This window comes from Dendropsophus ebraccatus, chromosome 10 (genome assembly GCF_027789765.1).
Source record: "Dendropsophus ebraccatus isolate aDenEbr1 chromosome 10, aDenEbr1.pat, whole genome shotgun sequence".
Lineage (NCBI taxonomy): Eukaryota > Metazoa > Chordata > Amphibia > Anura > Hylidae > Dendropsophus > Dendropsophus ebraccatus.
In genome coordinates this window covers 49,209,537-49,234,985 of record NC_091463.1, presented here as the reverse complement: position 1 = coordinate 49,234,985, position 25,449 = coordinate 49,209,537, and the positions used below count along the sequence as shown (strand labels likewise).

Genomic DNA, 25,449 nt, shown 5'->3' with positions numbered 1-25,449 from the left:
TTTAATCTAATTTTTTACATTTTTGGGGTCTGTGGCATTTATTTTAAAGACATAGCATACTTTAAGTAAGGTCTTATTTTTGTTATATTTGTCCCCCTTTGGCTTCTATAAAAAAAATAAAAACACCTGTAGAAATGCCTATTGGCAATGTATCAAAACAAAAGTGAAAACGCCCATAAAGAAGGCTACGGAAAACCCTTGAAATTCATGGCTTTTCTGTCTACATAGGTAAAAAGCATAGAAAAAAATGTGTGGAAGGAGGCCTGAGGCGTATTTTTATTTTTCCTTATATGTGTTATACAAGGCAATTTTAGATTGCACTTGAAGTAATGCAGGTAAAAGATCCGTGCCTTATATTTCACTGTCTACAGCAACAAATGGTAAAACGTGTATATAAATGTGAAGCAGACTGACAAATTACTACCTGAATATGAAGAAAGGCCCTTTTGCTTTTTGTATAGCGTTTTCATTTGTGGAGTAAATGCACATTTCTCTAGAAAGAAAATATGGTAATAAGAAAGTCTTAGACACCAGCGACATCAGAAAGACAATTTGTTTTACGTGTGCTGTTAAACATCACAGTTTCCATACAGATTCTGACACTATGTACTATAATAAAATGGCAAAGGGGAATCCATTTTTCCTACACTATTGACTTCCTGTTCTGCAAAACAGTTGCCTGCTGAGTCTTTCAGTAGTCTATTCTATGTGTATTGTAAGCCTCAATAGGAGACTGTTGTGCGAAATCAAGAAGACAAATTGCAACTTTTTAGCACTCTGAAACACCATATACCGGATGTCAAGTATACAGTGTTTTGAAGCAGGACAGAAATGACTGTATACAGTATTTGTGTGGTTTCTGAGAAATCCCAGGGGATTTGCTAAACAAGTCAAACCTGACCATTTTGAGATCTGTTGTGGACATTGGGACACATTCTATAGCAGATAAGAACCTTATTGGATCAGAGAATGTATTCACATATAGAGGTGAATTGATCTGGTTACATTGAATTTTGTACATTATGTTTTCGTTACCTACAGTAAATAATTGAGTTGAAGAACTTGAAGAACAGTATTGCCAAGCATACATATACATAGATGTAGCAGAGCTGAATAAGCGATTTAACGTCTATTTGTGCAGTAGGTTTTATTATTCAATGACTCAATCAGCTGTCTCTTACATTAGGTAGAGATCAAGCCGAATGAATATTATGCCCAAATAAGTCTATTACCATGGTATTAAAGGGGTTATCCAACGAAAATCTTTTTTCTTTTTCTCAAATCTATCAAAACTACAAAACTATCTGACTTGTAACCAGGGCAGAAATTCTTTATATACAGTCTATGTTAAAGGGGTACTCTATCTTTTTCTTTCAAATCAACTGGTTTCAGAAAGTTATATAGATTTGTAATTTACTTCTATTTAAAAATCTTAAGCCTTTCAGTACTTATCAGCTGCTGCATGTCCTGCAGGACGTAGTGCTCTCTGCAGCCACCTCTGTCCATGTCAGGTACTGTCCAGAGCAGGAAAGGTTTTCTATGGGGATTTGCTACTGTTCTGGACAGTTCCTGATATGGACAGAAGTGGCAGCAGAGAGCACCGTGTCACACTGGAGAGAATCCACCACTTCCTGCAGGACATACAGCAGGTGATAAGTTCTGGAAGACTTGAGATTTTTGAATAGAAGTAAATTACAAATCTATATAATTTTCTGAAACCAGTTGATTTGAAAGAAAAATATAGAGTACCCCTTTAACATATCAGATTGTGTTTGTAAAGAATTTCTGCACTGGTTACAAGTCAGATAGTTTTTATTTCAGTTGGAAATATATATTTCCTCTGCAAAATGTACTGAAATGAGCCAATGTGTCCTGTGTCCATTGGAATTTCTATAGTATGCATAACAGAGTTAGGCTGCATTCACATGCTGTAAGACACTGGCCATTTTGTGCCCCGGCCGTGTCACAGAATGGCCGGTGTCTGTATAGATAATCCGGGCCGGTACCGTGTGCGCCCACATCCCAATTCACCATAGCACACAATGGAAAGTGCGTCCAGAGCCTCACTTTCCATTGTGTGAACTGACAGTTCAGTGCAGCCGCTATTCAATGAATAGCAGCCACACAAAACTGACATGCCGCTAGGGATCTGTAATGGGAATTGTAGTTTTGCAACAGCTGGAGGGCCGAAGTTTTTCCATCCCGGCTCTAATGCATAGAAACCCTGTCTACACACTGAACAATATAATTCTGTTAAATATATGTAGTAAAGCTAAGATTGAAGACAGTCTGAAACACATTCATTCATCATAGCATACCCTATGTGTGACTATAACCCCTAAGCTGTATGTGAGACTACAAATGGCGTCATAAAGTATTCTTTCTAAATGGCTGCAGTGAGTTTCTTCCTTATTTCTGCAGTATTCATTTACAGAGACCAAGTCAGAGCACTGAGTGGTCAGCAGCAGAGGGTTCAGTGCCAGGGGACACACTGCAGGGTGACAGATGTTGCCTTGATAGCTGATCATTGCTGCTTAGACAATAATGATGGGGAACACTCTCTCACACCATTAAAATCGCTATTGCAGTAGCAGAGTAATTGCGGGTTATGGCTGCAGCTGATTTCCATTAATCGTAAAAACAAGTTTGGGGATTTTTTTTTTCTTAATTCATGTATCTAGTTTCCACCCTAGGCAAAGATAAAACGTGTACACTGACTCTCAGCCAAAATCTATGATCAACGTGTGCTATAATATTCTGTCTCACAACTGGTTTGCGTAAGAGACTGAACGCTCTTTGCTTGGATTAAAAGCACAGATTGTCATGTAAATTGAGGTTTGTCAGTTGGCAGATAAGGAACTCACAGGACTACATTTACAGGACTACATTTACCTCAGTTCCAAACTCCACTTCACGGCTTGAATTTTAAGTAGAAGCCCACACAGCTAAAATCTATTCTACAAGCAAATATTTAACACTCGTGCTTGTCTTAAAGTGGAACAAACACATCTGGCAAGGAAGAAAAAAAAGATGCTTGTTTTCTGTCGGTTTCTGATGGCAGCAGAATCACTAACGCAGATGGAATGATTCCAATGTTGGTTCACATCTGGTAAGCCTATAAGATATAAGATATAATTGATAACTCCATAATATACTGATAGTATGGATGAGTAGAGGGAACAGGGAAGCTGTAGGGGGAGCAAACTCCTTACACTATTTCTGTAGCCTACCTGTTTTATAGCAGCTTGTGTCTTCTGCTCAGAGACATAATAAAGATTGCAGTAACATAGTAAATGGAAACACAGTCCCACATTTACTAATTTGCTTTTTATTTCAAACAATGAGTCAGTCTAGAGTTGTGCCAAACAAAGTACATGCCTTAACTGGTCACTGTTGTTTCAGACAAGTTCCTTCCATTTGACAGTCATTGTGAGCTCCCATGTTCATATTTTTGGATTTCTACATTTGTCACAAAAAATATTATTCACCACTTGGTGGCTCACTTCCCTGCAAACTGCTGTTCAATGTCTGTTGTTAGGGAAATTCTGTCTCAAGCAGCAGTGAGACTAAGACGGAACACAATAATTGAGATGAAGTTTATGAAAGGGACAGAGTCTGGATTATGGGCATACAACCTGAGCTTCTCTGCCAGAGGATGCACTTTGTACCTTAAAGGGAACCCCAGGTTTCCATCTGTGCCTTGTGTCCATATTTGTGTTATTACTATGATCACAGTGCTGCCTCCAGCAGAGCAGCAGGTCATTGCATAGGACAGGGCTTATTTTGTGATGTTACTCATTCCTTGATATGATACTCTGCTTCTGCTTGTTTTCCTGTTTACATAGCACTTTGCAAACCATTGCATCAATAACCCTTCCCCCAAAATGCATCTATATGTGCGAACATAGCCTAAGGCAATAAGTCTGAGGCTTAAGGCCCTATTCCGCGGAACCTTTTTGAACAATTATCGTTCATAAATTCGCTCAAACGACCGCTTGTTAATATTCGTTCTGTGGAATAGCTGTAACGAGCGAACAACAACTAAGAAATCGTTGTTGAGTTGTTCACATGTCGAAAAAAAAATCGTTGGTCTTTCAACAATAATTCACTAATCTTTTCGTTGAATAAAGAATCTTTCAGTCTTTCTTGAAATGTCTACCTACATTTCCCCACCTACATGCTCACCCCGACGAACGTTTTAAATGACCATGTAACGATGTAACGACCGCAATAAAATTGTTTCACTACAGATATCGTTTACGTTCCCACACGTATTATGTGTTATCGTTTGCTTAAAAAAATCGTTAAGTGCTCGTTAACGAGCGGTCGTTTGAGCGAGTCTATGAACGATAATCGTTCCGTGAAATAGGGCTATTATTTTGAACTGTAAATTACTTTACAAAATGGATAAAAAGCAAAAAACAAAAAAATTTTTTTTTTTTTTTTTTTACAGCTGATTTTTTATTTTTGTCTGTTTTTCATCTGTTTATGGCTCAAATTAAACCCAGAAAAACTGTGTGAACATAGCCTTAGATTGTAATACATTTAAGATACCTGTTCTTGGCCTACCCCACCACCATTAACCCTTTCACCAATATTAAGTATTAAAGTGGTTATCTTATAAGAGAGAGATTAATTTAGAATCTATCTCCAGGTACCCACACTAAGTAACTTTACTGGGAGAAGCCTTGTCTGGCAGGACACTTCCCCTGTAGTAGTGATATAGATGCACCCTAACAGTGCTGTCATATTGACTGTCTGTTCCAAATTACCAGTTATAAATTTATAATATACACTTAGTAACCACACAAACACACTAATGGTTAATATGGATCTCCTATATTTAAAGATGACAGCCACTTAATATATATATATATATATATATATACTTCTTCTACTAAGGCTTGTGTCAGTACTTCATTGGCTGAGGTATGAAAAGAGTTACTTGCATAGCACTGGTGTTTACTCTATGAGGGAGATTTTTCTAACTTTTCTTAGTTGCCCCTAGCAACCAATCAGATTCTACCTTTCACTTTTCAAAGAGGCTGTGAGGAATGAAAAGTGGAATCTGATTGGTTGCTAGGGGTAACTGAGCTAGTTTTACTTTACACCATGTTTGATAAATCTCCCCCTATAAGCTTAGGTGGTTAGCGCCATATTGTAATAGTTTCACTAAATATAGAAAAAATACGGAAAAGACATCCTTAACAATAGTAGTACTTACATAACTCTCCTCTGTCAGAAAACAACCCAGATAAGTTGTAAAATGTGTGTTGCCATGTGACAATGCAGCAAACCACTGTCCTCCGCTGTCACTTCCTGCATTTATGGTAATTGACTGTTGAGGCCAGGGATTGGCTGCATAACAGTACCAATTGGTGGATAGATTAATGGAGATTACATAAGCCAAACATAAGTGCAAAAAAAAAGCCACAAACAAAAACACCTTAAAAAAGGCCCCAAAATTATCATTTTCAGCTCCCATTGACTCCCATTCACATCATGTTAAAGAGTCACTGTCGTATTTTTTTTTTTTTTGCAGAAATCAATAGTCCAGGCGATTTTAAGAAACTTTGTAATTGGGTTTATTAGCCAAATCTGCCATTATCTGCATGTAAAAAGCCTTTTCCCAGGTCCCCCCCTCCTTCCTCTTTTTCATCCACTCTGAAAAATCTGAAAATTGTGACTTGTTGCAGGAGACGTCCCCTGTCTGCTCTAGGGAGAGGGGAGGGGGGAGGAGGAAGGAGGGAGTTAGCCGGCAGCAGAAAGCAGATAACAGAGGATTACAGGCACTGAGCTGGGTGACAGCTGTAATCCGAGCTCAGACAGGTCACTGGTGACTGTCACAGGAGATATCCCGTGAGGGATTTGTAGATTAACTCTTTGTTGTCCTGTTTTGGTCTTTTCTTTAGCTCTCTCCATAGGAGAACAATGAAGACAGGGGGGAGAGCTTCAAACTGCTTTTTCATGATAAAAATGCATTTTTCGGATAATAAACCCAATTACAAAGTTTCTTAAAATCGCCTGGACTATTGATTTCTGCAAAAAAAAAAATTCACGACAGTGACACTTTAACTTAGAATGTTCAACCCAGCTTGGCAGCTTACATCACCTGTATTTAAAAAAAAAAAAACACTTGTATAACTCTGATGCTGATTATTAAGCTGTTTTGGAAGCTGTTTTTCCAGCCAGTGTGAATGTACCCTTAAAACAGATCAAGATTCTTAATAAGGGTCAGAACATGTGTTCAGCATCAGGCCATGTAAGACCTTGTATAGAGCCATCGGTGTCTTTCTCCTGCATATTCTGTGAATAATATTGTACCAGTTTAATCACTGATGACATTGTATATGTAAGAAGCGTGGACTGCGGAAAAGCATGAGAAGATCCTGGGCTCAGTCAGGCAGACCTGTGAGATTGCGGTTGTTCTCAGCCGGCATCGTTTCTACTGCAGCCCACGCAAGGTACCTGCCCCAGGCTCTGTTTTAATGACAAAAGTGCTGAACGGGCATGGAGGAGAAATTATCTCCTCTACAAAAGAGGGATAATCCAGAGTGACTGGCGGGGAGGTGTGAGCCTGATCCAGAGATGTAATCTGACAATTCATATCCACGCTACAACCAGAAAGAACTCATTACAAGTGCTGATTTACTCGACACAAATAGATTAACCCCTTAGCTGTCTTTCACTATATGTCCATAAACAGATCATGGTACCTACATATACATCATCAGTTGCCATGTGTTGGGGTATGAAGTTATCATTTTGGCCAGAATCCCTTTACTTGGCACATTGAAGGTGTCCTGCTAAGAAGAAAGAGAGTGGCAACAGTATGGCTCACACCACTAGAGGTCACCAAAGATCATAACCTTTCAACAGATTTCATAAGATTCTTTTTCAGAGCTGAAACAAGAAGAGCAACACCAAGTTGTTTGTCATACAGAAAAGGGATTGGATATGGTTGACCCTTGGTTAGTGGGAGGTCATGCCCCCATTGCAGCCTATATAGTGCAATTAGGAAGAAAACTGAGTGCTGGGGGGGTTAAGAAGGCAATGCCAGGGGCAACTATCATTTATGATAACAGGGAATCCATTATAGAACTAGAATTGGCCAGACAACAAACTAATAGAGAGCACGTAGCAATGGCAAGTTCAGTTTTAGGGCACATTTAAGCTGCTAGGTTAACGTTACTGGAAGGCTTAATGTGCGCAATACATTTTGTTACTAAAACATACTAGACAAGGGTCATAGGGGCAAATGTTATACCTTAGTAATAGATACTGTACACTGTCACAAAGTTTCTTATTTTTGCTCATACTTTTGATTGATGGAAAGTTGTTTATAATCAGAAGTACACCTAATAATATTATAATCAGAAGTACAGTATAGTATAAAAGTAAAAGTATATATATATATATATATATATATATACTGTATATATATATATATATATATATATATATATTAACTGACCTGTATACACTTCGCCAGTATTTGTAATTCTCCTGTTAGTTTTATATTTTCACTGAGAAAAAGTAGGAGTATAAAACGTAACGTTTATTAATAATTATAACAATATTGCAAAAATGTTAAAACATACACGCAGCCATCACCTGTACACCTTGGAAACCATAGTCGGCAAGTTGTATATCAATATTGCACATATAGTCTCTGTGCTTATTTTGGCAACAGTTCATTATATATACACCATTTCGAGCACCATAAGTTCATTCCTTTATTCGATATGGCTTCTGATACAAGTTCATATAAGTGTCTGTTCACACTCTTAATTGCGTTTATTTTGTCACTATGTGCGTTTTTTGTTTCTGAGCATTTATAGTGACTGCATATTTATCCTGCATAGTCTATTTCTTGCACATGTCCCTTTTATACACATATTATTTGTATTGCACTGAAAAAAGTTCATTTGTAAACAAAGGGGTACTTTCCTTGTTTGCTGTAGTAGTATCTATTGGAAGTTTTCCCACTTGCAATGAAAGAAGGTCCTACGCGTTTCACATGCGGCAATCTTCAGGGGCCACTCCGCATAATAAAGATATTTGGGACTTTTGCAGCTTGAAGTTCCTTATCAGCTTCCCAGTGTCTGGCTCGGGTGCGGCCACCATCCGAGCCAGGCACCGGGAAGCTCATGCAGGGTTTTTGTTTTCTGTTAAAGACAATCGATCAGCCCAATTGGGCTGATATGGTTCCCTGGAGCACTGTATAAAGCTCCTGGTACATGCTGCTGGATGCTCAGAAGAATTATACAGTGCTCCAGAGAATGATTTCAGCCCATCCATTCCAAACACAAATGGAGCCATTTTCCACCAAAAATGCTATTAGGGTGGGTTCACACTATGGACGCACACGCACAGAAAAGTTCCGTCGGATTCCGTCGCTCATACCAGCTCGCGGCAGAACGCATATCTGCCCGTGCCATAGACACCATTCTATGGCCGGGAAGATTCTGCCATCCAGCAAAAGAATTGACATAGAATGGTCGGGCAATGACATCTGCCGTATATGCACCTTAATCAGCAGTGAATGTCAACTGTAACATACAGCTGCTGCAATGATTGGGATTAGAGATATCATTTCCTGTGTGGCCCATTTTGTCCACTTTTTCCCCCTCCAAGGTGTGAAAACCTGACTGGCATAATATGCTGCAAGGTTTCTCTATGTTTTGTCTCTATATGTTTTGTCAGTTTATAGTTAAAAAAGATTCTTTCTGCAATAAGATTTTGTGGAAACTTTTTTTTTTCTAGATTATATTAACCTATTTGTACTGGTATTTGTGAGGAGGAGTGTTTTTGCCTTCGGGAGATGAGAAATTAATTTTGATCCCCTACTTGTATCTATGTACCGCACATTTTAAGGCTGTCTAATTCATAGAAACTGAAATTCATGTAGGTTGTCAACCAAGAGTGTTACTGTGGAACAGGCATATAAAATAGACATTTGGGGCTCCCATCCTGTAAACTGTCGTTTAGCTACTAAATGATTTCATATCACAAAATGAATGGACCACCATACAATGTCTTTGGGGAAGATTGTAGTTTTGAGTATATTTGTGCCTTTTGTTTAATGGAAAGTAAGATGTTCTGTTCAGCAGCAGCACATATGATTAATGAAAAGCATTACTATGGAAATGTGTTCTTAGTAAGAATTCATATCCATCTATCTATACTGTATGTAGTTTAATAATTTAAGATGCCGATAGATTATTGCCTTCATTAGGATTGGTCAGAAAATAGCATGCTAACCTGGAATCCTTATTGACAGCCAACATCAAGGTTACAAGAATTTGTCTCCTTTAAAAATGGAACCCATAAAACCAAGGTAGACATACAGTGCACTCCCGTGTGCATATGGTTGTGTATTTATGTATGTGTAGGTATGCATATGTATGTGTATGTGCAGAAAGTTAAGTGCACCATATGCAGGGATTGTTATCTTTTAACACAGTTTAGAAACACAGTGAAATAGTAGTATATTTGCATATTTTTGTGCAAATCAGCAAGTGGGTCTATACACTTTCAAATGCCAGGGCTGAATTTCAGTCCCAGTCCAGCTCTGCTGCATGTTATTGGTGGAAACAGTAGGTGACTTCAGCTTTTTCGGCCAGTCATAGACATTAATTGGTAGGGGATATATCAAAAATCTTTTGTGTACCGCGACTTTTAGTTTCTCTGGGTTGTCTTGGAAACAAAATCATGATGAATTCCTTGTAGGCATTTCCATTGTTTTTCCTGAAGTTAAAAAAGTCAAAGATGCTTAAAGTGAATCTGTCTTTAACTTTGTGCACCCCTAATATAATGGTATCCTCTGATAATCTGAGAGACGCTTATCAATATGATATCTTTCTCCGAGGGAAAAAAATAGAAACGTTGGGGGAGATTTATCAAAGGGTTTAAAATATAGCCTGGTGTAAACTGCCCACAGCAACCAATCACAGCTCAGCTTTAATTTCATCAGAGCTGAAAGCTGAGCTATAATTGGCTGCTGTGGGCAGTTTACACCAGTCTATATTTTACACTTTGATAAATCTCCCCCATTCTGTATATTCTGTTTGGTGCACTGGGGGTGCAAACAACGGGCTTAGATTCACCTACAGTGTGTGAGCTCAAGAGAGGCATATGAATGTTTATGAAACAGCAGGCTCACTACACCTGGTGGCCAGGTGTAGCGGTGCACTGAGGGGCATGGAAACATCCTCAGTGCACCAAGCAGACTAAATACCTCATAAGGGAACTGCGGAAGGAGCCCGTAAAGAAGGGCAGCAGCAGTTTGCTCCTATTAAATGGTGCAATGGCCATCAGACCTTCGCTGTTGTTCTGTTTTTTTCAACATGTTGAAAGAGAAGATCAGTCGACATTGTGCATGTCTGCTGATCGTTGCCTTTTTACAGGAGCTATTACACCAAACTAAATATGGGGGCCTTAAAGGGAACCTGTCATCCCCTGTGCCGGGGCAGAGCCCAGCGACCCCCCCGTTGCAGACACACATACTTACTGCATCTACAAAGTCCCGGTCCCGGAGCCCCTCCTGCTGCAGAGATATCCCCATCTGAAGCCGCGCGCGCGCTCCCCAGAGATGAGTCCAACGCCCATAGAGAAGGATGGCTCCAGTCATTCTCTATAGAAGTCGAACTTATCTCTGATGAGCGCGCGCGTGGCTTCGAGCTGGGATATCTCTGCGGCGGGACGGGCTCCGGGACCGGCACTTCGTGGTTGCAGAAAGTATATGTGTCTGTACCGGGGGGTCGGCAAGGGGGGTGACAGGTTTTTTAGGTGTATACAGTCGTAATTTGTTAAGCATGGCCATATTTTAATAAATATGGCGTAAATTATTATCATGAACACTACTTACAGCCATAATTGTCAAAATACAGCCATATTTTTTTGTTAACTGTGTGAGCCTAAAGGTGTACTCTATGGAGTATCTTTTAGAAATATGCCTGTTCCCCCACAGCCGCTGTTCTGATGGAGTCTGATCCCAATGTGCAGTACATATTAGGTTCAGCACTAGGGATTACCCACCTCATCTAATCACTGGTTGAAGCTGGACACTGCTGTGGCTAATATAATAGGCTGAGCAGGCAATATATTGTGTTAGCACTGACACTAGAGGTTCCTGTGCAGCAGGACCAGTTCCTTCAGAATGGCTGTGGTGAGGGAGCAGGGAGAATGAGTATAGATTTGACTTTTTTCTTCCAATAGTCAGAGCATTATTAGTCATACAAAATGCTCCCCAGAAAACTTCTTTAAAGCTTTACTTAAATGGGACAGTGTTGGTGCTTAACCCTCATGACTGAATAGAGTGGCCCACTGCTTTTAATAGTCCGTAAAAACTTTGTCCATATGTACTGGTAAATACTAGTACTGTATATGGCCCAACTTTGCTGTGTTCTGTCATTTGATATTCGCCTAGAACTTTCCTAATTGTTGTGGCGGATGTCTCTGAACCTCCCAAGTCATACCCCTAGACTGAAGCTAATTTATGATGAAAAGTTACCTTTGTTCTATTTATGCCTGCCATGGCTCATTACATATTGCTAGTAATTGCTAGGAATGACAGCTTCACCTGGGAAACTACTGTACATGTACAAGTTTCTGGGTCCATAAAGCTTAAGCTACTACATAAGGTCTGGCATGCGTTCACAGTATCTTGTTGCTTGTCAGAGCTCCTTGCTACACAACACACTAGCAATTTCCTAATATCCCAAATGCAATAGGTTCTTACTGCAGCACTTTATATCTATTGGCTATGTATGTTTAATTTATAGTGGTAAGGCATTGTACAGCTATTGTTTATGGCAGTAACCTCAATGAGTGTGAATACAGGGTAGCCACTAGTGATGAGCGAATAGTGAGATATTCGAATATATGATCCCATTAAAGTCTATGGGAACAAGTATTCGATTAGTGAAAAACATCTATTTGACCATTTGGAGGGTGAAACCGGAAGCTGGGGGATTTGAACGCTTATCGAATATTTATCGAATATTCGCGGGATATTCGTACGAATATCGAATATTCAAATATCTCACTATTCGATCGAATATCTATTCGATCGAACAGTATTCGCTAATCACTAGTAGCCACTATTGATTCCATTGGCCTAAACCATAAGTTTGCTTTCAAATAATAATACAGATAATTGACATTGGATAAAAGGATGGAAGATGAAAAGAAAAACCTAACCTGAATAGAAAGGGTTACAGATTGTATATAAATCCAACACCATAGTGAAGTGTTAAATGTCTGTGTGCAAGAGCAGTGAAGTGCGAGCGTGCAGCAGTGCTAGTAACTTTGTGTTAGGACCCAGGCTGTGGGCTTTAGCAACAGATAGCATTTCTTAGCAACCAGCTTCTAATTAAAGAGAGTGTAGGAGTAGGGAAAGCGGCTGAGAAAAAGTTGAAAGAATAGTGGTCTGTTAAGACGCAAAGTTGTGTCTGTTTCCAAACAGAGTGTCCAAGTACTTCTTCACTGCCAGGACACGGCCGACTATGCAATGTGAAAATATCTGTTACACAGTGTGGATTGGTTGATTGGTTCACACTAGAGATGAACAAAACTACCATAAGTTTGGGTTTGTGAAACCCCAAATGCTCAGGCTTTAACTCCTGGTGGCTGGAGAAGTTAGATGCAGCCCTAGTAATGCCAGGAAAACATGGATACAGCCTATGGCTGATGGATTGATTCCTATTGGAGCATTACATGGTACTGTATGATAATGTGCAGAAATGTTCTTCTAATGTCAAAATCAGAACAAAAGTGGTAGAATTGTCTGGCAGGCACCCTCTAGATTACAGATTCAATTTAACCAGAACCCTCTCCTCCCATGTATGCTGGTCTGACGCAGTGATGGCATTAAAGTGCCATTTTGTTTAGTCAGGGTCTTAGTATTAAGACCCCCCACCAAGCTGTAAAATAAGCTGGAAAAGGCACACCACCCCCCAGGACCCTGCCTTTTCAGTCTCCATAAGCTCCATAGACTTCTAATGGCGTTCATCTCATACAGTGCGACTGAGATCTCAGCAATCCAGGGAGTGAAGCATATAACCGTGTTTTCCTTCCCTCTTTTTGCGCATTTCTTCCCTCTTCAGGTGATTGGTGGAGGCCGGGTCATAACTACCAGTGTAGTAACCATTACAGCTGCTATTGGGCCCACTGCATCAGGGGGCCTCGTGGCCTGCTCTTGCAATACACTGGGCCCCCTGAGCTGTCATCATTTGCAGCACGAGTTGGCACTGCGGTTATGACTACACTTTACGGCTTAGTGGTCAGTTGGGAGGGGGTCCAATCAAAATCCTTCTATGGGGTCCAGCCATTTCTAGTTATGCCACTGGGTGGAGGTCTGAACACCGAGACCCAGACTGGAAGTTTTGACATATCTCTGCAGCATGTAAAACAAATTCTCTAATAAGAGGGAACCTTGATCTGAAAACATGCAAGCCGACATGCAGGCCGGAGAAACTGAGCAACATTTTTAATAAAGACCTTTTTTACCTTTTTTTTTAACATAAATTTAATACAGTTATAGAAAAAAATGCCTTTTAAAGTTGTCCAGAATTGTAAAAGAGAGCTTCTGTCCTTTAGCGAATCCTTAGTAATAGCTTCACAATAATAACTATACATGACCTTTTTATAGAGATCCATCTCTCCAGTGCTGCTGGTTTTGTGGTCCCTTTCCAGTCTTTGTTTACCTGACCACAGCCATGATGTGTTGTACTTCGCATGTGATCCCACCAGCCAACCACTGGCCACAACAATGATGTCAGGTTTCATGGTACGTGTCTGCTGTGGCCTCCTTTGTTGTGCCAAATTGCTGCATGCACCATTTTAACAGTTTAGAGTAATTTTCAAAACTATATGCACAAAGATTGTATGGAAATCTATGTTCTGTACTGTGCCACTATATAGCCTCCTATTCTTCCTTACTAGCAACTCTTACAAGGTGAAGCATTTCCCTAATACAGCATGGAATGGTACATTGCCATTGTTTCCACATAATATGTGAGTATAGTAAATTTCTAAATAGTTTGACACTTGCTTGGCCTTCTTCTATCTGATTTCTGCTGATACTGCTCTCATTATGCTATACAATGACTTATAAGTCTCAAGGTGAGCATATCCTTTTTAATTAATGGACCCTTTAATAATTATTCATAAAGGCGTCATCTGACTGTTCAAAACAATCTATATTCAAGGCCTCCATGACTTCCCATCTTAGGTAGTCTCACAATTTTTGTCTTGTGTTCCCACATGCTGTAATAACCACTAGGACGCTCAGTCAGTCTAATGTGGCCCTTAGGGCATGAGGGGCAAAATCCTTACCAGGGTACAGTACCATGCCCAGCAGGGACCTACAAGGACATTGATTTGAATGGGAGCATCAAAGTAGGACTATGCAGAAAAAAAAATGTTACTTCTTTTTCTGCATGGTACCATTCCTTCAATTGAAATCGATGGAAATTGTTTTTCTTTTTTTTTCTATGGTGAAAACACTCTGTTATTCATACATAAATGGTTCTTGTGCCAAAAGATATGCAGATTTTTGTGTGTGGACAAATCTCTATTCAACAGTAGTAAAGCTTGTGCAGACAAAAAAAACTGAACAGATTTACTTGACTTGGACTTTGTCCCTCAAGTTATTATGATTTTTTTTATGGTGTAGAGTAGTGTAGTAGTCTATTGTATGCTACTCACACAAATCAACAGAATGAGGGCTAACAGAAGACAACTGATGACAAAATCTCATTAAACATAAAGGGAACATGAAATCTGCTGCAATACTGTAAGGAAACCAGGGACCTGGATGAAATACAGGGAACAAAAGACAGTGTGAGTCCTAGTACTAGGCCCCACAAGACTGTCCCTGCCTACTTGGCAGCCCAACCCTAGGTGGTCAGTGACAACTGGGTAGTCCCTACACTGGGTATGTCAAACACAGAGCAAGACAAGACGGACAAACAAAATAAAAAATAGTTAGGCAGATACAGGTCCAACCAGAGCTGGCAGAACAGTACAAAAGCAGCAAGTAAGTAAGCAAGGACAAAGAAATCAGAATACCAAGTAATCCAATTTAAAACACAATTTCTAGCTACATGAGACTACCACAAGCAATGTCCCAGATCACAAGTGGTCATCTTATAAGATGTCCCAGTCTGGGGTGTGATTGGATCAGCCCTCTGATATCTAGACCACACAGAACACAGACGGACAGGGAAGGGAGGTAAGTGGAGAAGGCGAATTTGGGACATTCAGTTCTTGGTGGTAAAACCTCTTTGAAGCGACCCTGTACCCACAATCTGACCCCCCCCCCAAACCGATTGTACCTACAGATAGCTGCTTTTAATCCAAGATCTGTCCTGCGGTCCGTTTGGCAGTGATGCAATAAAGCAGTTATTGTGCTAAAAACTTTTAGACTGGCAGCCCCGTGCCCTACAGGAGTATCTGTACCCTAATTTTGCACCACCCCTCGGTCTCTCCTCCCCACCCTCTTCATCATTAGAAATGCCACTGGAACATTTTCTCCATGCTGAACATTTGCACAGGTGTCTTAACGATCCAGCCCATGTGTCGGGCTGACACAGCTGACAAATAGGAGGCAATCTGCCTGGAGTATTCCTAATGATGAGGAGGGCAGGGAGGAGGGACAGAGAGGGTGTACCAGCCTAATGCATACACAATGTAGGCCACTGCCGTAGGGCACGGGGCTGCCAGTTTAAAAGTTGTTTTTTAGGACAATAACTGCATCACCTGCCAACCAACCGCAGGACAGATCTTGGATTAAAAGCAGCTATTTGAAGGTACAAGTGGTTTGGGGGGATCAGATTGTGGGTCCGGAGTCGCTTTAAGTAATGTAAACCAGATATTGAATCCAATTTACAATCTTCAGAAACGGAATAAAAGAAGTCGTAAAAAGGTATAATTATTGTTATGACAGCTGGTTAATAGTTAATCTTTTCACAGATATCATTACTATGTCTAAATATGCAGATGAGTTGTCCTCCTTAATACAAATGCATAACATTGAATAACGTATATATGAGAGATATTCAGTGACCTTTCAGGTGGGTCACCCAATTTTCCGCCGCCAGTTCCTTGGGGTAAATTTTTTTTTTTTTTGTGCGAAATACAAGGAGAAGGCTGAAATTCATTTGGATTTCACACACCTTGCTTTGGATAAAGCTCCTGTTTGTTGAGTATTAAATCCTCCCACAAAGGTGTCTCTGAAGGTTTTGGGAATCAATTGACCCCCTGTTGCCACTCACGCTCCTTGCATTGCAACAGTGTGTGTTTGCTTAACAGCCAATGGGAAGCCAGCGTGGGTACCACTCTGGCAACGGGTGATCTATCACCATGGAAACTGTAGAGCCGAGACATTTCATAGAGATGTGTTGCAGTTAATCTTTATCCCATCAGCGCTGGGAGGAGGGAGCACTTGTCATTACATTTCAAGGGGCTTTTCATTCTTCAGCATGCAATGGGTTAAAGCAAGAAAAAAGAAACAGCAAGCATTCTCCCAGATTGGTGAACGCCGCCGCAGTATCCCATCAACTCAACTTTAATTAAACCTTTGTTGCTGGCCTGTGGCTAAACTCTGGCCGGGGAGGGGTGAGGGTACAATATACAGTGAGCAGGTTTTCCTGGGATTTCTCTCTGCCATGGAGGTTTCCTTCATGTGCACGTCACTCCTTGTTACCCCCCACATCCCCTCAATGTGAAAGCTGCTCAATAGGACATTTCAATGCAGAACTCAACAAGGGACTGAGATGTAGGAGGGGGAGGCAGCATCTGGCAGGTAAAGAGAGATGTCTGTATGTGGGTAGTCATACTCAGCAGGCAGTTCTTTCAAGGGGAAAATAAAACACAGTTGCCCTTGGTGTTTTGTCCCCTGAGATGCCAATGCTCAACAGAAACTATACAACTAGGCTTCTAAATGGGGCTACGTCAGCACGCAGCTCCATTATCTTGTGCACTAATTTTTTTTCATATCCTGCCTCATCCATATTGTTCTTTTTTGGAGATTATTGTACAGTCGTTGAAGCGTATTCTGCTTTTATACTTGTATCTGCTAGAATTGAAGGCTCTTTATTATTTTCGCAGCAACTACTGACAAACCCATCCAGACTCTCCGATTCTACAGAACCCTATTTATCGCTAGGTTGTACAGATATGGCTATAATGATGCATATATTTAATAAAGAGAAACTTACAAAATTTGTAAGAGCTGTGGCATATATTTTGACAAATGCATTTTTTTTTTTCATTATGCTCACCAAATTACAGTATACTGGATTATAGTCTGACTTTGGACTAGTTCTGTTTTAAAGATTACAATTCAGCTTGTTGTGTGGGAAAAGTTCCATATAAATCTCTGCTTATTTTAGACAAAGTGGTCAAGGGGGTGGTCCTATTCAGTGATTGATGTGTCTCTATATGTACACTTATAGCTGTCAATCAATAGGTGGAATCACCCCCTTGACTACTTATTCCAGGATGAACAGCGATTTATGGAACCTTCCCCGCAAAATATCAATCTGCTCAGCTCCACCTGCTCTATAATATGATGCATGTAGATCAGGTTGCATTTTTTCAATGACAGCTTTCTTTTACATTGTGTAAATAAATCGACCCCTCATTGAATGTACTTACATGGAAATGGAAAGCATTGATATATGTAAAAGACAGAGACTAAGTGACCAATTTGTGCTCATCCAATTCGCTTGGAAAATGCTAAATTAGATCATTGATATGACACATTTATGCTGATATTATATATATATTGATATTACACGGAGCGATTATCGGGCGAATTTTCGCTATAACGATGGAATTCGAACAATAGTCGTACGTGTAAACGCGGCGAACGATTGAAAAATCGTTACTTTTGATCTTTTAACAGGTCCATAAATCATCGTTCGCCGATCGCAAAAAATTCACCGATCGTTCCGTGTAAACAGTCGTCGCGCGATAGTCCGGCCACCCGCCGCCCCACCCGCTGCCCGGCCCCCGCTTGCAGCCCGGCCCCCCGATCATCCGCAGCCCCCTGCGCTGGCTCGATCGCCACCCCCGCCGCCCTGTTCGCCGCCGCTCCGATCGCCACCCCCATCAGCCTCTGCTCCGATCGCTGCCGCTGCCGCCGCTCCGATCGCCACCCCCATCCGCCACCGCTCCGATCGCCACCCCCATCCACACGGCAGCACTGATTGGCTGAAGAGGGAAGTCGGGAATTTCAAACGGCTCCCCTTCAGCCAATCAGTGCTGCCGTGCATTGATTGGCTGAAGAGGGGAGCCGGAAATTTCAAACGGCTCCCCTTCAGCCAATCAGTGCTGAAGAGGAGCACTGATTGGCTAAAGAGGAGCCGTTTGAAATTCCCGGCTCATCTCTTCAGCCAATCAGTGTGCTGAAGAGAGAAGCCGGGGATGTCCGAAGACCTGCTGCGCGGAGCAGGTAACGTATGCTCTTGGCCGCGGGGGCGATCGGAGCGGCGATCGGAGCGGGGGGCGATCAGAGCGGCGGCGGGGGGGCGTTTGGAGCGGCGGGGGTGGCGATCGGAGCGGCGGCGGTGGGGGCGATCGGAGTTGTGGCGGGGGGGGGGCCATCGGAGCGGCAGTGGGGGCGATCGGAGCGGCGGGGGTGGCGATCGGAGCGGGGGTGGCGATCAGGGCGGCGCAGGGGTCTGCGGTTGAGCGGGAGGGCGGGCGTACGATCGCAAAAGATTTTTCCGTACATATATCGTACCGTCTAAACGCTGATAGTTATAAAAAATCATACTTCGAAATCATTAATCGTACGATCGGGCCAATAATCGCCTCGTGTAAACTTAGCATTAGGGTGCATTTACACAGAAAGATTTATCTGAGAGATCTTTAAAGCCAAAGCCAGGAACAGACTATAAACAGGGACCAGGTCATAAAGTAAAGACTGATATTTCTCCTCTTTTCAAATCCATTCCTGGCTTTGGCTTCAAGAATCTGTCAGATAAATCTGTCTGTGTAAACGCACCATTAACCTGTCTAAATACTATACAAATTATGTGTAACTAACTGAGCGGTGAGTGCACAAAAGTCCCAAATGATATTAGACTTAGTACTAGTACAGTACAGTGGCTTCCAGTGCAGTGAAGACAGCACAAACAGTTAATGTAGGGATCACGGGGTTTATGAGGGAAATACTATGGATATCTGGCTTAGGCCCCATTAGCAAAGAACAACCTGTGGTTTAAATCTAGTTTTGTGATTAAAAAATACCTGTCATGACAAGTAAGTTTTTACATCTTCTCGGGCATATAAAAACAAAAACAGGAAAGTGCAACAGCAACCTGCAAGGGCCAAGACTTACCGCACACACACTTAGCAAACTAATCAAACAGGGTGTACCATCTCACCACGTTAAGGTGACCTCAGAGAGATGGTTAATGCTGTACCAATGGCCTCTCTTGGACATTAAGCCTACAAACTGGGCATAAAGGATCAAACAAATCTATGTTTAAAACACCAACAGGAGATGGGTGGAGTGCGAGCTAACAGGAGGTATCCACACCCCACATATAACACAAAAAGTAAAAAATGGCCAGAACTCCAATACCCCTGTTCACACTGTGCAGGTTGCACGCTGCTTTGGCTAACATACAGACAAAAACAGAAAAGTGCAACAACATTTTTTTTTTATCTCATCAGGCATGTCAAAATCTACACCCCTGGCATACACCAAGGAAACAGCACAGATTCTACCTTTTAATGTGGCAGTTGCCAGCCATGGCCTCATCCCGAGCCTGATTTATCATGATTTACACCTGAAAACAGGCATGAATCATGACACACATCAACACCTGCTATGCAGTGTAGATTTGTGCACCTGCTGTGCGCCAAACTCAGGTCCTGTCACATGCCTCTCAGTAAATCCAACCAGTAAAATATGTGTGGGGCTTCTGATGAAGAGGAATTATTCTCAAAATGCGTTGTCCATTAGAATAACCTGGTACTATGCCTTCCATTATTTGTGGTGCCATATCACTCCACCCTCCTGATCAGCTCCTTAACCTTTCTGCACGTGGTAGTACTCCTGACCATGACACATCTAATCAGGGTCATTTATACAATAACTTATTTTTCTATCCAAGGACAGTAAATTGTCCTATTCTATTGGGTAACTTTCGGACTCAGCCTGTACTTTTATACTTATTGGCAATGAGAAAGTTAAGAGACAGGCATGTTGCCAAGTAAATGGGCTACAATTATCAGCTTGATTTACCCCGTGAGCAGGGGATTTGTCGGGAGTGGAGAACTGGGTACATTTGGATTCACAGAGGACAAAAGATAATTTCTCTGGACCTATTATAGGGGCGGTGTCATTAGATCACATCTGGCAGGGACTGACACCTGAGCTGGGTCATTATCCCATCACCGAACAAACAGGCGGCAGGTATGGACTCTGGCCAACCTTATGAATACAGTCGCGGTGAAAGGAAAATCACCATCCTATGCTACATATACTCAAAGGAACTGTGTTTTGCCAGACAAACAAGTATCAGGAGGAAAGGATGGACACCATTGTGTTCATTGCTAGAAAAATATGATTTTTTTTTTACTCATTTACTAGTTCTCTATCTATATAAAGTATAAACCTTTACTTATCCATATGTACATTTTAGGCATGTTTTTACTTGGTTTTCCACATTATTTAAAAAAACAAAAAACAATTAGGGGAGGATAAAACATGATTGAATTTTCATTTTCTTCAACCACTGAATGCATTACTAGAGATGAGCGAACCTGGAGCATGCTCGAGTCGATCCGAACCCGAACTTTCGGCATTTGATTAGCGGTGGCTGCTGAACTTGGATAAAGCCCTAAGGCTATGTGGAAAACATGGATACAGTCACTGGCTGTATCCATGTTTTCCAGACAATCTTAGAGCTTTATCCAAGTTCAGCAGCCCCAGCTAATCAACTCGAACCCGAACCCGGTTCGCTCATCTCTTTGCATTACCCCAGAGCCTCTGCACAAAGCAAGAAGTGATACAAGCACTGGAGTACTAATGGGAACCTGTCACATTGTACATGCAGTCATATGTGTGGGGATCATGGTATAGAGAAAGAGGAGATAAGGAAAATTCAGGGAAATATTCTGCATTTTATTAATTTACATCCCTGCTCTTTCTATGCTTAGAAGTCCAGTGGGCAGTTCTACACAATGATTGATAGCCTTCATGATATGACTTTGCATACAGAGATAGCTGTCAATAATCAGTAAGACCATACTTTGGACTTATAAGCATAGGAAGAAGTTCAGTGGACAGTCATGTCAGTGACTAACTGCTATATTTGTATACAGAGTAATATAGGGGAGGCTGTCAGTCACTAAGATGTACTGCCCAATGGACTCCTAAACAAAGAAAGAGTATAGAGATGGTCTCTAAATACAGATGTCCAGACTCTATTTGGCACCATATTTATGAAGGTCGTCTTCCTTTGTAGCGATGTAACAAAAAAATAAATAAATTAAACTAAACACTATATATCTCCATAAAAATCTTAGCTATACATAAGTACAACAGAGGTATCATGCTTTTGTATGACAGCACTTTACCAGCCTGTATACAACAGCCATAATAATGTGTTTATGAGCTGGTATAAGAAGCAGTGTGACCGGTCTACCACTAGCAGGTCACACGTATATGGATGTAGCTTCATTTTCCGTTCTCATCATACACGCCCTGATCAGCCATAATATTGCATAATAATATGTTTGAGTCAGTGATTGGCAGCACAGGACATCATGGAGATATACGGGACTGCGCATCATTGGGGTAAACATAGGCACTGGGAAGGACTGGAGCAGGCAAGGTGAGTACGTCGTATTGTTTATTAATTGTAGCCCTACCAGGCAGCAGATAGTCTTTAAAGGGGTAGAGCGGCGTTCAACATTTATTCACTAAATAACACACATTACATAGTTATACAACTTTGTAATGTGTGTTATTTAAGTGAATGGCCCCCTTTCCCATGTTCCCCCCACCCTGAAGTGTGGTGCGGTATACTTACTCAATACCTGTCGACCCCGGTTGACAACGTCATCTTCGGGAGGCTGGCCGGACCGCTCCAGCCCTCCCTCATGCTGTCCCCCCTCTGCCACGTCATCAGCTGCTCAGCTGCGACTGGCTGAGCATAACTATGGCGGCCAGGGTCGACGGCGATTGAGTAAGTATACCGCACCACACTCTTGGGGTGGGGGGAACATGGGGAAGGGGGCCATTCACTTAAATAACACACATTACAAAGTTGTATAAATTTGTAATGTGTGATATTTAGTGAATAAATGTTAAACGCCGCACTGCCCCTTTAAGACCACTTTCATGTGGAAGCATTTTGGTCAGTACTTGCATCAGTATTTGAAATCTAAAACTAGGTGTGAAGCACAGAAGAGGTGCAGTTCTTTCTGTCATACCTTTTTTCTCCTTATGCTCCACTCCTGGTTGTGGCTTACAGTTAATGAAGCAAAGTACAATATCCTGCTATGTAAAATGCCTGCCACGCATGCTCCTTTGGGAGCTATATGTACAAAGCCATTCACTTCTAACATTGCTAGGGAAGAATACATTGATATAGAGTGCAATAAAGCATGTCACAATTATTTTAATTTCAGTTTTTTTCTGGAATCTGATTTTGAATCTATTTGCAAACCATATGAACTGAACAAGATCAGGGTGGTGGTGTGGTGTGTCACAAAGCAAAGAAGGTATAAACAAATATATATATATATATATATATATATATATATATATATATATATATATATATATACCCTTTTTCTTCCCTATGCATTTTCTGTTGCCTTGTCACGGTGCAGACAATTTCTCACAATCTCCGTGCTGCATGTGAAGTGAAAATCAACTGCCAGTATTAATGGGATACATTTTAAGAAATGCTTGAACATTTGAAATATATTTAATTTAACATAATGCATCACTATAGACCTAGTTTTCTTTGTGACACCACCCCTTTGAAGCAAATCTGTAGCGGACGCCACTCACCCCAGACCACCAATACCGTTCTGTAGTCTTCACCATGCCAAGTCTGATCTCAGGGTCTGCCTTCCTCCTAGGGGTGGTACTATGGTTTACAACAGTGGTTTTATTCTGGCTCAAGAAAACAAAGATATAAAAGGCATATGCTATATAGGCAAACTGGCACACCAATAGTCATGTGTTTCCCCAAAAATCAGATTTTCCTAAAATAAGATACCCCAGCTAGCCTACCGACTAGCCTAAAGTAAGGCATCCTCCCGCTGCATGCTCCTGGTCTCCTGCAGGACGTTGGTGAATATGTCGGGAGGAGGGGGGGTGCCAGGAGGAAAAGCCGAGGGGGGGGGGGGGGGGCGGGGGAAGAACCACGGGGTGGGGGGAGGCCGGGGGAAGAGAGCGGGGAGGGAAGAGCCGAGGGGGGGCATCCCACGAAAAAAAGTCAAAGGCACTGTCTTATTTTTGGGAAAACACGGTATGTATTATTAAAAATACTTTATTAAAGCAGGTACAAAAATACTTAAAATGAATCGGTTCCAAAAAAACACTTAAAAATCACATACTCAAGGAAACATCAGGTATGATGCAATACAGGACAGCAACGCCACGCACATGTAGCAAAGTATCCCAAATTATTGGAGTAGCTATGGTATAAAGCTATATGGAAAATATTAAAGTGATCACAGTGCATAAAGAAGTAAACATAAAAATGAATATAAGTGCAAAATGCTGCTTGTGCAACAAACAAGTGACAAAACATGTAATGAGCATTGACCAAGGCTGACTTACAGTATATCACCATAGTAGGGGTATAACAGGGATTGGATGGGGTGCCATCCACAAGAGCTTAAGTTTTTACATTTTATTGTTTCAGCACTGACAAAGTTAAAATTTCCAGAGCCAACTTCTTACATCTTGCTGTTTGATAAAATGCTTATGCATCAATCAGCAAGTGCAAATCTTGAAACAAAAGGGGCTCTTGAGACTGAAGTGGTTGATGCTGAAGCACGTGCCATCCAAAAGCTGCTAATTATAGAAAAATTACTTAAAATACTGTAAATGTCAAAGCATGCTTGGCAAGGACAGTGATTTTTTTCCTTTCCTTTTTAAAAAATATATATGTATGTACATGCTTCCTTCCAAAAACAAACAATGCTGTAAACCGAAGGGATCTGTTGGATGCCATTAATGTCTATCATTTAACAGGTTCGGCACTACAATCAATGGTTTCAGTTATATTGGAAACTATGATGGTGTGAACCAAGAATTACCGTTATTAAATCTCCTGGGGGAATTAAGGAAAAGAAAATATTTCTTTTTTAAAAAATGAAACACAAAATAAAATAAAGTAAGGCTGGGTTCACACTACGTTTTTGCAGTCGGTTTGACAAATATACGTTTTATGAAGAAGAAAAAAACTGATGCAATTGTGTGCAATCTGCAGTATGGTGGTGTTTGCCTTGCTTTCCCTGCATCTTATACTCAGTATTGGGGTCACCCAGCTTTACTAGCCTCCTCTACACAGTATGATGGAGACTCACCTTACCCAGCATCTTGTAGTCACTATTATGGTGTTTCTGGGGTCTGTAATATGCTGGGGGCCTGATACTAGGATCTACAATATGCTAGGGGCTTGATACTGAGGTGTGTAATATGCTGGCATCCTGATACTGGTGTGTGTAATACACCGGAGGCCTGATACTGGGGTGTTTAATATGCTGGGGGCCTTATCCTTGGGTGTATAATATGCTGGAGCCTGATGCTGGGGGGTCTGTAATATGCTGGGGGCCTGATACTGGGGTATGTAATATGCTGGAGGGCTGTAATATTCTGGGGTCTATAATATACTCCTTCTATATTGTCCTAATTGTACGGTCCGTACAATGAGGACAATATAGGGAAAATTTTGCCCCCACCAGTGACAAGCCACACCCCACTTGAACCACACACCCACAAAGCACACCCACAATAAGTGTGGTGGGGCGTCAGCACTCAAAGTGCATAGGACAGCAAAAACTCCAAATACAAGCCTGAGTAAAGACTGAAAGGTCAAAGTGCAGACCATCCAACTAGTAAATGTAAGAACTGTCATTCTTATAAAATCACTAAAGGATGCATAGACCTTAGATAACAATAATATAGTTACAACAACTGAAGGAATTCTTGAAGCTTTTGTAAAATATTATGCTAACCTGTACTCATCAGAATGTCACCAAAGCGAAGAGGAAATAATGGCCTACTTAGATAAGTTCCAGGTGCCATGTTTGTCACCACAAGAACGTGAAATACTCAATGCTCCACTAACTAGGGCTGAGTGCTTTCAAGCATTGGGTGGTATGGGTGATGGTAGGGCTCCGGGCTCCGACGGAATCCCTGTTGAGATCTATAAAAGAGTGGGAAGTAAGATTGTGGAT

The 25,449-nt window shown here is 41.3% G+C and overlaps 1 protein-coding gene across 2 annotated transcripts in view; it reads left to right on the top strand.

Annotated features, from left to right (window-relative positions):
• The window catches only part of ARHGEF9 (Cdc42 guanine nucleotide exchange factor 9), a 296,681-nt gene that overhangs the window by 86,779 nt on the left and 184,453 nt on the right, over positions 1–25,449 (top strand). The window contains exon 1 of one of the 2 annotated variants that reach the window (XM_069986581.1): positions 3,037–3,109. The exons of the other annotated variant lie outside the window; for it this stretch is intronic. The gene's annotated coding sequence lies outside the window, so the exon portion shown is untranslated. Of the gene's footprint in view, positions 1–3,036; positions 3,110–25,449 lie in introns of those variants that run through there. 2 annotated transcript variants of the gene reach the window in all.